We start from the raw sequence: 12,976 nt of genomic DNA, 5'->3' as shown, positions 1-12,976 counted from the left end.
CTTTCCTGGGCTGAGTCCAGCAAAAGGTAGAAGCGTGGTGAAACGCACCACCCCAGGATGAACAGTATGGGTCCGCACTCCAGAAGTTATTAAAATTTGGGGTTTTGGATCTCACATGCCTGAGGTAAATCCTCCATCATAGGCTGGTGAACACAGAGTTCTGATGGAAGCTGAGAGGATGGGGAGTGATTGACTGCTTTTCTGTGAAGGCCCACGTAAGAGTGAGGGGCCCACGTAAGAGTGAGGGGTGTGAATTTTCAGCTCCAGGGCTAGAGAACAGGGCACAGCCACATTCATCCCACCCATCAATTGATGAAAGCCTTCATTATGCAAAACAGCGCCTCCTAGTGGAGTCTTGAACCCCTTACACCAATCCCTGCCTCCCTGAAAACTGGAGGCCCATTTCCATTAAGGCAAGTCCACCTGAGAATCAGTGCAACAGGCACCTCTCCCAGAAGATCAGCACAAACAACTCACGCAAAGTCTACTGATCATGGAGGTCTGCAAAGCTTCAGCTCTTGGGGAAAAAAGTATATAGCATTCTTTGTATTTTTATTCCTTAGCCTTTCGTATTTTTTGTTATATTATTTTTTAAATTCTTTTTCTCTTTTTTTTTTTTTTTTTTTTTTTTTTTTTTTTAATTTTTATTTATTTATGATAGTCACAGAGAGAGAGAGAGAGGCAGAGACACAGGCAGAGGGAGAAGCAGGCTCCATGCACCGGGAGCCCGACGTGGGATTCGATCCCGGGTCTCCAGGATTGCGCCCTGGGCCAAAGGCAGGCGCCAAACCGCTGCGCCACCCAGGGATCCCTCTTTTTCTCTTTTTAATTTGTATTTTTATATATACTTTATATATTTTTATATTTTGTTTCCTTTCATTAAATTTATATGTGTGTATATATATGTATGTGTGTATGTATGTATATATGTGTGTGTGTGTGTGTGTGTACCTCTTTCTTTTGGGATCTAGTTTCTTTTAACAGACCAAAACACACACAGGATCTAGTTTCTTTTTGTTTGTTACTGTTTTTTTCTTGTTTTCTAGACAAAATTATTAGACAAAATGGAGAAATTCACCCCAAAAGAAAGAACAGGAGGTAGTACAGCCAAGGATTTAATCAATATGGATATAAGATGTCTGAACTAGAATTTAAAACAATTATAGAGTCACGGTGTTGTGCTGTGGGGAAGAGACGAATTTGTAAACCCTGAAGCAAGGTTCTGCCTACCCGAGGCCGCTGCTTTGTGGAAACCCTGGATAAGCCACTGTCACCATGTCTGACCAGGAGGCAAACCTTCAACTGAGGACTTGGGGGATAAGAAGGAAGGAGAATACATTAAACTGAAAGTCATTGGGCAGGATAGCAGTGAGATTGACTTATTCAAAGTGAAAATGACAACACATCTCAAGAAACTCAAAGAATCATACTGTCAAAGACAGGGAGTTCCAGTGAATTCACTCAGGTTTCTCTTTGAAGGTCAGAGAATTGCTGATAATCACACTCCAAAAGAACTGGGAATGGAGGAAGAAGATGTGGTTGAAGTTTATCAGGAACAAACAGGGGGACATTCAACGGTTTAGATATTCTTTTTATTTTTTCTTTACCCTCAATCCTTTTTTATTTTTAAAAATAGTTCTTTTGTAATGTGTTCAAAACAATTGAAAACTGGCACCCCATCTCTTTAAAACATCTGGCAATTTGAATTCTAGTGCCCATTATTGATTATCACTTGTTTTCATTGTGCTGATTTTTGGTGACCAAACCTCAGCCCCTTTCATATTGCCCTTTCCTTTTTAAAAATTACATGTGTACACAGAGAGGCCACCTTTTCCAGGACTGTGCATTTTCAGGCTTGTGATAAGATTGACCAATACAGGTGTTCGTGATGACTTTCCAATTGGCCCTGAAGTTCTAGCACACTACTGGATTGTGACTTTCAGTGGGAGATGGAAGTTTTTCAGAGAACTGAAAATGAGAAAGTGGGAAAATGGGAAAATGACCATTCCTTAACTTTAAGCTTCTTTTAAAATTTGAGGATCTGGACCAAAAGAAGAGAAATATCAGGCTGGAGTAGAGAAGACAGAGATAGTGAGAGTAAATGACTAATTCCAAAGATGGCTTCACTGAAGAGAAAGCATTTTAAGATAAAAAGTCTTGTCAGAAGATCCCATAAAAGTTCTAATTTTCATTAGCAGTTAATAAAGCTATTCATGCAGAAGTGTATTCAATAGAACATTGCTCTTTTTATTTTATTTGTACTTTTTGGCCTGGGATATGGATTTTAAATGGACATTGTCTATACCAGCTTCATTAAAATAAACAAAATATTTGTAAAAATTGTAAAATATATATATAAAATAAAACAAATATAAAGATACTGGCTGAGGTTGAAAACATAGAAGACACTAGAGAATCCCTTACTAGAGTGATAAAAGAACTAAAATCTAGTCAGGCTGAAATTAAAAATGCTACTATTGAGAATCAGTTCCAAGTGAAGACCAAAATAACCAGGCTGAACAAAACAGAAGAGTGAATCAGTAACCTAGAAAACAAAATTATGGAAAATAAGGAAACTAAAAAGAAGAAGGAAAGAAAACTATTATATCACAAAGGTAGACTTAGGGAACCCAGCAATTCCATAAAGCAAAGTAATATCCATATTATAGGAGTACTAGAAGATGAAGAGTGGGAAATAGGAGAAGGTTTATTTGACCAAATTATATTTGAGAGCTTCCCTAATCTGGGTAAAGAAACACACATTTAAGTTCAGGAGACACAGAGAACTACCCTTAAAAAAAAAATAGGGCAGCCCAGGTGGCTCAGCGTTTTAGCACTGCCTTCCACCCAGGCCCAATCCTGGAGACCTGGGATCAAGTCCCACATCGGGCTCCCTGCATGGAGCCTGCTTCTCCCTCTGCCTGTGTCTCTGCCTCTGTGTGTGTATGTGTGTGTGTGTCTCATGAATAAATAAGTGAAATCATTTTTAAAAATCAACAAAAATAGATGAACACCTCAACATATTATAGTGAAAGTTGCAAATTACAAGATAAAGAGAAAATCCTGAAAGTAGCTTGGAAGTGAGGCCCTAAACCTACAAGGGTAGATAGATAAGGCTGGCAGCAAACCTGTCCACAGAAACCTGGCAGGCCAGAAAGGACTGGTATGATATAGTCATCATGCTTAATGGGGAAAATATGAAGCCAAGAATACTTTATCCAACAAGGCTGTCATTCAAAACAGAAGGAGAGAGAGAGTTTCCAAGACAAAAACTTAAAGGAATTTGTGAACACTAAATCCTTCAGGAAGTATTAAGAGATATTTAATATAAATATCTTTAATATGTATTTAATTAACATTTATTAATATTTTATATAGTTTTATATATTTATATAATAAAATATTTCATACATTGTATATTTAAAACAAAATATTAAAGCGAGAGACCAAAAATAACAAAGACTAGAAAGGAACAATCTACAGGAGCAATGACTTTACAGGTAATACAATAGCACTAAATTAATATCTTTCAATAATTATTCTGAATGTAAATAGATTAAATGTTCCAGTCAAAAGGCATATTAGAGTATCTATGGATTAAAAAAACAAGACTTATCAATATGCTACTTACAAGAGACTCATTTTAGATACAAAGATACCTCCAGATTGAAAGTGAGGGGATGAAGAATGATTTATCATGCTAATGGACATGAAAAGGAAGATGGAGTACCCATCCTTATATCAGAAAACCTAGATTTTAAACCAAAGAATGTAATAAGAGATGAAGAACATATTATTATAAAGGGTCCTATCCAACAAGAAGATCTAACAATTGTAAATATTTATGCCCCTAACTTGGGAGCACCCAAATATATGTCAATTAATAAACATTTAAAAACTTATAATAGTAAAATAATAGAGGATTTTAACACCCCACTCACAGAAATGGACAGATATCTAAGTAGAAGATCAACAAAGAAACAAGAGCTTTGAATGACTCACTGGGCCAGATGGACTTAATAGATATATTCAGAACCTTTCATCCTAAAAAGAAGAATACACATTCTTTTCAAGTGCACATGGAAAATTTTCTAGAATAGATCACATACTGGGTGACAAATCAGGTCTCAATTGGTACAACTTGATTGAGATTATACCATATATATTTTCAGACCACAATCCTATGAAATTTGAACTAAACCACAAGAAGAAATTTGTAAGAACCACAAATACTTAAGGTTAAAGAACATCCTACTAAAGAATGAGTGAGTCAATCAGGAAATTAAAGGAGAATTTTAAAAGTATATGGGAGGAAATGAAAATGAAAACATGACAGTTAAAATCTTTGGGATGCAGCAAAGGCATATATAGAAATACAGTAGTATATTAAGAGTATATAGAAATACAGGCCTTCCTCAAGAAGCAAGAAAAGTCTCAAACACACAACCTAACCGACACCTAAGGAGCTGGAAAAAGAATAGAAAATAAAGCCTAAATCCAATAGGAAAAGAGAAATAATAAAGATTAGAGAAGAAATCAATGGTGTAGAAATTTAAAAATAGAGAACAGATTGATAAAAGTAGGAGCTGGTTCTTTGAAAGAACTAATAAGATTGATAAACCTCTAGCCAGACTTACCAAAAAGAAAAGAGAAAGGACTAAATAAATGGTGCTGGGAAAATTGGACATCCACATGCAGAAGAATGAAACTGGACCACTCTCTTTCACCATACACAAAGATAAACTCAAAATGGATGAGAGATCTAAATGTGAGACAAGAGTCCATCAAAATCATAGAAGAGAACACAGGCAACACCCTTTTTGAGCTCGGCCACAGTAACTTCTTGCAAGATACATCCACAAAGGCAAAAGAAACAAAAGCAAAAATGAACTATTGGGACTTCATCAAGATAAGAAGCTTTTGCACAGCAAAGGATACAGTCAACAAAACTAAAAGACAACCTACAGAATGGGAGAAGATATTTGCAAATGACATATCAGATAAAGGGCTAGTTTCCAAAATCTATAAAGAACTTATTAAACTCAACACCAAAGAAGCAAACAATCCAATCATGAAATGGGCAAAAGACATGAGAAATCTCACAGAGGAAGACATGGACATGGCCAACATGCACATGAGAAAATGCTCTGCATCACTTGCCATCAGGGAAATACAAATCAAAACCACAATGAGATACCACCTCACACCAGTGAGAATGGGGAAAATTAACAAGGCAGGAAACAACAATTGTTGGAGAGGATGCGGAGAAAAGGGAACCCTCTTACACTGTTGGTGGGAATGTGAACTGGTGCAGCCACTCTGGAAAACTGTGTGGAGGTTCCTCAAAGAGTTAAAAATAGACCTGCCCTACGACCCAGCAATTGCACTGTTGGGGATTTACCCCAAAGATTCAGATGCAATGAAACGTCGGGACACCTGCACCCCGATGTTTCTATTAGCAATGGCCACAATAGCCAAACTGTGGAAGGAACCTCGGTGTCCATCGAAAGATGAATGGATAAAGAAGATGTGGTTTATGTATACAATGGAATATTACTCAGCAATTAGAAACGACAAATACCCACCATTTGCTTCGACGTGGATGGAACTGGAGGGTATTATGCTGAGTGAAATAAGTCAATCGGAGAAGGACAAACAGTGTACTCATTCATTTGGGGAATATAAATAATAGTGAAAGGGAATATAAAGGAAGGGAAAAGAAATGTTGGGAAATATCAGGAAGGGAGACAGAACATAAAGACTCCTAACTCGGGGAAACGAACTAGGGGTGGTGGAAGGGGAGGAGGGCGGGTGTTGGAGGGGAAGGGTTGACGGGCACTGAGGTGGACACTTGACGGGATGAGCACTGGGTGTTTTTCTGTATGTTGGTAAATTGAACACCAATAAAAATTAATTTAAAAAAATCATGAATGAATGTAGAGAGATCACAATGAACACCAAAGAAATACAATTATAAGAGAATATTATGAGCAATTATATGCCAATAAATTAGGCAATCTGGAAGAAAGGGATGCCTTCTTTAAAACATATAAACAAAACACTGAAATAGGAAGAATAGAAAATCTGAACAGACCCATAACTGGCATAGAAATTCAATCAGTAATCAAGAAACTCCCAATGAACAAGAGTCCAGGGCCAGATGGCTTCCCAGGAGAATTCTGCCAAACATTTAAAGAAGAACTAATATCTGTTCTCTGAAATTATTCCAAAAAATAGAACTGGAAGGAAAAATTCCAAGCTCATTCTACAAGGCTGGCCTTACTTTGATCCCCAAACCAAAGACCCTACCAAAAAGGGAATCACAGACCCCATTCCTGATGAACATGGACCAAAAATTCTACAAGGATACTATCTAATAGTATCCAACAATACACTGAAAGGATTATTCCAAGTAGTATTTGTGGCCTGAAGGGTGGTTCAACATCTGCAAATCAATATGATACACCACACTAGTAAAAGAAAGGAGAAAAACTGTATCATCCTCTCAATACATGCAGAAAAAACATTTAACAAAATACTGTATCTTTTCTTGATACAAACCCTCTGAACAAAGTAGGGATAGATGGACCATACCTTAACATCATAGAAACCATATACAAAAAGAAAAAAAAAAAAACTACAGCAAATATCTTCCTCAATGGGGAAAACCTGAGAGCTTTTCCCCTAAGTTCAAGAACAAGGATGTCTATTTCCACTGCTGTTGTTCAACATAGTACTGATAGTCCTAGCCTCAAGCAGCCCAACAAAAAGAAATAAAAGGCATCCATATTGTCAAGGAAGGAGTCAAATTTCACTCTCCACAGATGATATGGTACTCTATGTAGAAACCTCAAAAGACTCCACAAAAAATTTCCCAGAACTGATACATGAATTCACCAATGTTGCAGGATATAAAGTCAACATATAAAAATCTGTTGCATTTCTCTTTTTTTTGAGATTTTATTTGTTATTTGACAGAGCACAAGCTGGTGGAGCAGCAGGCGGAGAGGGAGAAGCAGGCACCCACTGAGCAAGGAGCCCAAATAAGACTTAATACCAGGACCCTGGGGTCATGACCTGAGATGAAGGCAGATACTTAACTCACTAAGCCACCCAGGAACCCCTGGAATAACAGATATTGTTAAAATATTTATGGTACTCAAAGCAGTCTACACATTCAATGCAATCCCTATCAAAATAACACCAGAATTTTTCACAGAGCTAGAACAAACCCTAAAATTTGTGGAATCACAAAAGACTCCAAATAGCCAAAGGAATGTTGAAAAAGAAAACCAATGCTGGAGGCATCACAGTTCCAGACTTCAAGCTGTATTACAAAGCTCCAGTCATCACAGTATGGTACTGGCAAAAACGCATAGATCAATGGAACAGAATAGACAACTTAGAAGAGGACTCTCAACTCTCTAGTCAACTAATCTGCAAAGCAGGAAAGAATATCCAGTGGAAAAGACAGTTTCTTCAACAAATGTTATGGGGAAAATTGGACAGCCATATACAGAAGAATAAAACTGGACCTCTTTCTTACACCATACACCAAAGTAGACCCAAAATAGATGAAAGATCTAAAAGTTAGGCAGGAAACCATCAAAATCCTACAGGATAACAGGCAAAGAGGCAGCAACCTCTTTGACCTTGGTCACAGCAACTTCTTGCTAGACACATTTCCAAACGTAAGGGAAACAAAAACAAAAATGAACTATTGGGACTTCATCAAGATAAAAAGCTTCTGCACAGCAAAGGATACCATCAACAACACTAAAAGGCAACCTACAGGTGGAAAAAGCCACAATGTCCTTTGACAGATGAGTGGATAAATATAATAAATATAAATATCTGTATAGATATAGATGGATAGATGATGGATAGATAGATAGATAGATAGATAGATAGATAGATAGATAATAGATACACAAGGGAATATTACTCAGCCATCAGAAAGATAAATACCTACCATTTACATTGACATGGATGGAACTGAAGGGTATTAATGCTAAGTTAAATGAGTCAATCAGAGAAAGACAATTATCATATGGTTTCACTCATATGTGGAATATAAGAACTAGTGAAAGGAGCCATAAGGGAAGGGAACGGGGGAAATTAGCGAAAAATTAAGCCACAAGCAGCTCTAACTCTGGGAAACAAAGGGTTGCAGAAGGGAAGGTTGATGGGGGGATAGGGTAACTAGATGACAGGCATTAAGGAGGGCACAAGACAAGATGAGCACTGGGTGTTACACTATGTGTTGGCAAATTGAATTTAAATAAAGCATTGAAAAAAATAAACAGTAAATAATAAAAAGGCAACCTACGAAATGGGAGAAGATATTCACAAATGAAATATAAAGGACTAGGTCCAAAACCTATAAAGAACTTAACCAAACTCAGCAACCAAAAAACAAATCCAGTCAAGAAATGGGCAGAAGACATGACCCGACCTTTCTCCAAGGAAGACATCCAGGTAGCTAACAGATGCATGAAAAAATACTCAACACTCACTCAGCATCAGGGAAATACAAATCAAAACTATAATGAGATACCACCTCACACTGGTCAAAATGGTCAAAATCCATACACAAGAAACAACAGGTGTTGGTGAAGATGTGGAGAAAAGGGAACCCTCTTGCACTGTTGTGGAATGCAAACAGGTGCAGCCACTCTGGAAACCAGTATGGAAGTTCCTCAAAAAAGTTAAAAATAGAGCTACCCTACAACCAGCAATTGCATTAATGGGCATTTATCCAAAGGACAGAAGCATAGTGATTCAAAGGATCACGTGCACCCCAATGTTTATAGCAACATCAATGTCCACAATAGCTAAAATATCAAAAGTCTAGATGTTCATTGACAGGTAAATGGATAAAGAAAAAGTAGTGTACACACACACACACACTGGAATATTACCCAGCCATCAAAAAGAATGAAATCGGGGATCCCTGGGTGGCTCAGTGCTTTGGCGCCTGCCGTTGGCCCAGGGCATGATCCTGGAGTTCCGGGATCGAGTTCCGCATGGGGCTCCTGGCATGGAGCCTGCTTCTCCCTCCTCCTGTGTCTCTGCCTCTCTCTCTCTCTCTCTATGTCTATCATAAATAAATAAATAAATCTTAAAAAAAAAAAAAAGAATGAAATCTTGCTATTGGCAATGGCACAGATGGAACTAGGAGTTATTATGCTAAGCAATATAAGTCAGACAAATACCATATGATTTCTTTCGTATGATTTAAGAAATAAAACAGATGAACATAATGGAAGGGAAAGAAAAATTAAATAAGGTAAAATCAGAGAGAGGCGGGGATCCCTGGGTGGCTCAGTGGTTTAGTGCCAGACTTTGGCCCAGGGTGTGATCCTGGAGTCCCAGGATCAAGTCCGCATCAGGCTCCCTGTGTGGATCCTGCTTCTCCCTCTGCCTGTGTCTCTGTCTCTGCCTCTCTCTCTCTCTCTTCCTCTTTCTGTGTCTCTCATGAATAAATAAAATCTTTAAAAAAAATAGAGGCAAATTCTTACTATAGGAACAAAACTGAGGGTTGCTGGAGGGGAGGTGGGTGAGAGGATGGGTTAAATGGATAATGAATATTAAGGAGAGCACTTGATGTAATGAGCACTGAATGTTATATGCAACTGATGAATCACTAAGTTCTACTCTTGAAACTAATAAAACACAATATATTAAATAAATTGAACATAAAACAAAAACACCTCCATCTTCTTGAATGTTGTTAGTTGAAAGATGCTTTCTAAAAACCAAAACAAAACAAAAAAAATGTGGTGTATATCTATGCCACATAATATTTCCAAAAAGGAAGAGTGAAATATCGCCACTTGCAATGATGTGGATGGAGTTAGTATTATGTTGAGTCAGTCATAGAAATAAATCAAAGAAAGACAAATACCATATGTTTCACTCATTTGCAAATTTTAAGAAACAAAAACATAGAGGAAAAACAAAAGAGGGGCTAACGAAGAAACATTTTTTTACTATTTAATTTAAATTCAATTTGCCAACATATAGTACATCATTAGTTTCAGATGTAGTTTTCAATAATTCATCAGTTGCATATAACACCAAGAAACAGACTCTTAACTATAGAGAACAAACTGAGGGTTACTGGAGGGGAGGTGGACAGGAGGATGGGTTAAAGCAGTGATGGGTATTAAGGAGTACACTTGTATGTTGAACATTGGATGTTGTATGTAAGTGATGAATCACTAAATTCTGCACATGAAACCAGTATTACACTGTTAACTAAGTGGAATACAAATTAAAGTGTGAAAAATGAAATTTAATAGATTAATGAAAAAAAGATTGTATCTCTGTGGTGTTATTTCTCCTCTCATTTGTGATTTTGAGTCTTTTTTTCTTTTTGTTAAGTCTGGCTAGATGTTTATCAATCTTATTTTTTCATAGACCCAGTACCTGGTTTCATTTGTCTGTTCTGTTGTTTGTTTGGGTTTTGTTTTGTTTTGTTTTGTTTTCGCTTCTATGTCATTTATTTCTGGTCTGATCTCTATTATTTTCTTTTTTCTGGTAGCTTTAGGCTTGGTTTGTTGTTCTTTTTCTAGCCCCTTTAGGTGTACAGTTAGATTGCTTATTTGAGATTTTTCTTGTTTCTTGAGGTAGACCTGTATTGCTGTATACTTCCAACTTAGGACCACTTTTGCTGCATCCCAAAGTTTGGAGACCATCATGTTTTCATTTTTGTTTGTTTCCATGTATTTTTTATTTTTTATTTTATTTCATGATTTACCCATTCATCATTTAGTAGCATGTTGTTTAACCTCTATGTACTTGTGCTCTTTCCAGATTTTTTTTATTGTGGTTGACTTCTAGTTTCATAGTGTTGTGGTAGAAAATATCCATCTTATGGTTTCAATCTTTTTGTGTTTCTTGAGGCCTGCTTTGTGACCTAATATGTTATCTATTCTGGAGAATTTTCCCTGTGCACCTGAAAAAAATAAGTATTCTGTTTTAGGATGGAATGTTCTGAATATATCTGTTAAGTCTGTCTGGTACAATGTGTCATTCAATGCTATTGTTTCCTTGGTTATTTTCTGTTTAGATAGATCCATTGACATAATTGGAGTGTTAAAGTCCCCTACTGTTAATGTATTATTATTAATTAGTTCCTTTATGTTTATTATTAATTCTTTATATACTTGGGTGCTCCCATGTTGGGTACATAAATATTTATATTGTTATGTCTTCTTTGAGGATTGTCCCCTTTATGATTATATAGTGTGCTTCTTTGTCTCTCATTACAATCTGTTTTAAGGTCTAGTTTATCTGATAAGTATTGTTATTCTGGCTTTTTTTACATCTATTTGCATGATAAATGTTTCTCCATTCCCTCTTGTTTGATCAATTAGACCATTGAGGTCTAAAATGGGTCTCTTGTAGGCAGCATATAGATGGGTCTTGTTTTCTTATACATTCTGACATCCTATGTCTTTTCACTGGAGCATTTAGTACATTGACATTCAAAGTAATTATTGATAGATACGTATTTATTGCCATTTTATTACTTCTGTGGTCGTCTCTGGATATTTTTCTCTGATACTTCCTTGTCTTTCATGTTTTGCTGATTTTTTAAGTGATATATTTGGATTTTTCTCTTTATTCTTTGTATATTTATAGTCACTTTTTATATATGGTTGCCATTACATTTGTGTATAACATCTTCTGCAAATAGCCGTTTATATTAAGTTGATGGCCATTCAAATTTGAATTCATTCTTTTGTCCACTCTTCCCCCATTTTTACATATATTTTATTAGGTTTATGTTCTTATTGTGTGTAAGTTTCTTGACTGATTTTTACTGAAATACTTATTTTTAGGTTTTGTATTTCTTGACTTTATACTGTCAACTTTGGTCTCTCCTTTTCAGTCATCTTTAGTATTTCCTACAGAGCTGGCTTAGTGGTCACAAACTCCTTTAGTTTTTGATTGTGAAACTCTTTATTTCTCTTATTCTGAAAGATAACCTTGCTGAATAGAGTATTCTTGGCTGCAATTTTTCCCATTCAGCACTTTGAATATATCATGCTACTCCCTTCTGGCTTGCCATGTTTCTGTTGAGAAATTTCCAGCCCATCTTATGGGTTTTCCCTTGTAAGTTAATGACTCCTTTGATCTTGCTGCTTTTAAGATTCTTTTATCTCTATATTTTGTAAATTTAATTGCAGTATGTCTTGGTGTTGGCCTCCTTTTGTTGATTTTGATGGGAGTTCTCTGTGCCTCCTGGATCTGGATGTTTGTTTCTATCCCCAGATTAGGGAAGTTTTTAGCAATTATTTCTTGAAATAAATTTTCTGCCCCCTTTTCTCTCTCTATTTCTTCTGGGACTCCTATAATGTGGATGTTATTACATTTGATGGAGTCACTGAATTCCCTAAGTCTATTCTTACTTTACATAATTCATCTTTCTATCCTTTGTTCAGCTTCATTGTTTTCCATTACTTTGTCTTCTATGTCAGTAATTCATTCCTCTGCTTCCTCCAGCCTTCTGTTCATTGCATGAAGTATGTTTTTAATCTCATTGATTTCACTTTTCATCTCTAGTTGATTCTTTTTTTTTAATTTTTTTTTTAATTTTTATTTATTTATGATAGGCACACAGTGTGAGAGAGAGAGAGAGAGGCAGAGACACAGGCAGAGGGAGAAGCAGGCTCCATGCACCGGGAGCCCGACGTGGGACTCGATCCCGGGTCTCCAGGATCGCGCCCTGGGCCAAAGGCAGGCGCCAAACCGCTGCGCCACCCAGGGATCCCTCTAGTTGATTCTTTTTTAACTCTTTTATCTCTGTGGTAAGGGTCTCACTGATGTCTTCTATTATTTTCTCAAGCCTAGTGAGTATCCTTAAGATTGTTGCTTTAAATTCTATACAGGGATCATGCTTATATTTGCTTTGCATATATCTCTGGCTGTGGCCTTATCTTGTTCTTTCATCTGGGAAACATTTTTC

At 36.7% G+C, this 12,976-nt stretch overlaps 1 protein-coding gene and 1 pseudogene across 1 annotated transcript in view; both read left to right on the top strand.

The window, feature by feature from the left end:
- Window positions 1-12,976, top strand: part of LOC121487083 (phospholipid-transporting ATPase ABCA3-like) — a 171,405-nt gene that overhangs the window by 94,817 nt on the left and 63,612 nt on the right. The gene's annotated exons all lie outside the window — the stretch shown is intronic.
- On the top strand, window positions 939-2,356 carry LOC121487834 (annotated as a pseudogene).

This window comes from Vulpes lagopus, chromosome 3 (assembly GCF_018345385.1).
Source record: "Vulpes lagopus strain Blue_001 chromosome 3, ASM1834538v1, whole genome shotgun sequence".
Classification (NCBI taxonomy): domain Eukaryota; kingdom Metazoa; phylum Chordata; class Mammalia; order Carnivora; family Canidae; genus Vulpes; species Vulpes lagopus.
This window is presented reverse-complemented; position numbering and strand designations above follow the sequence as displayed.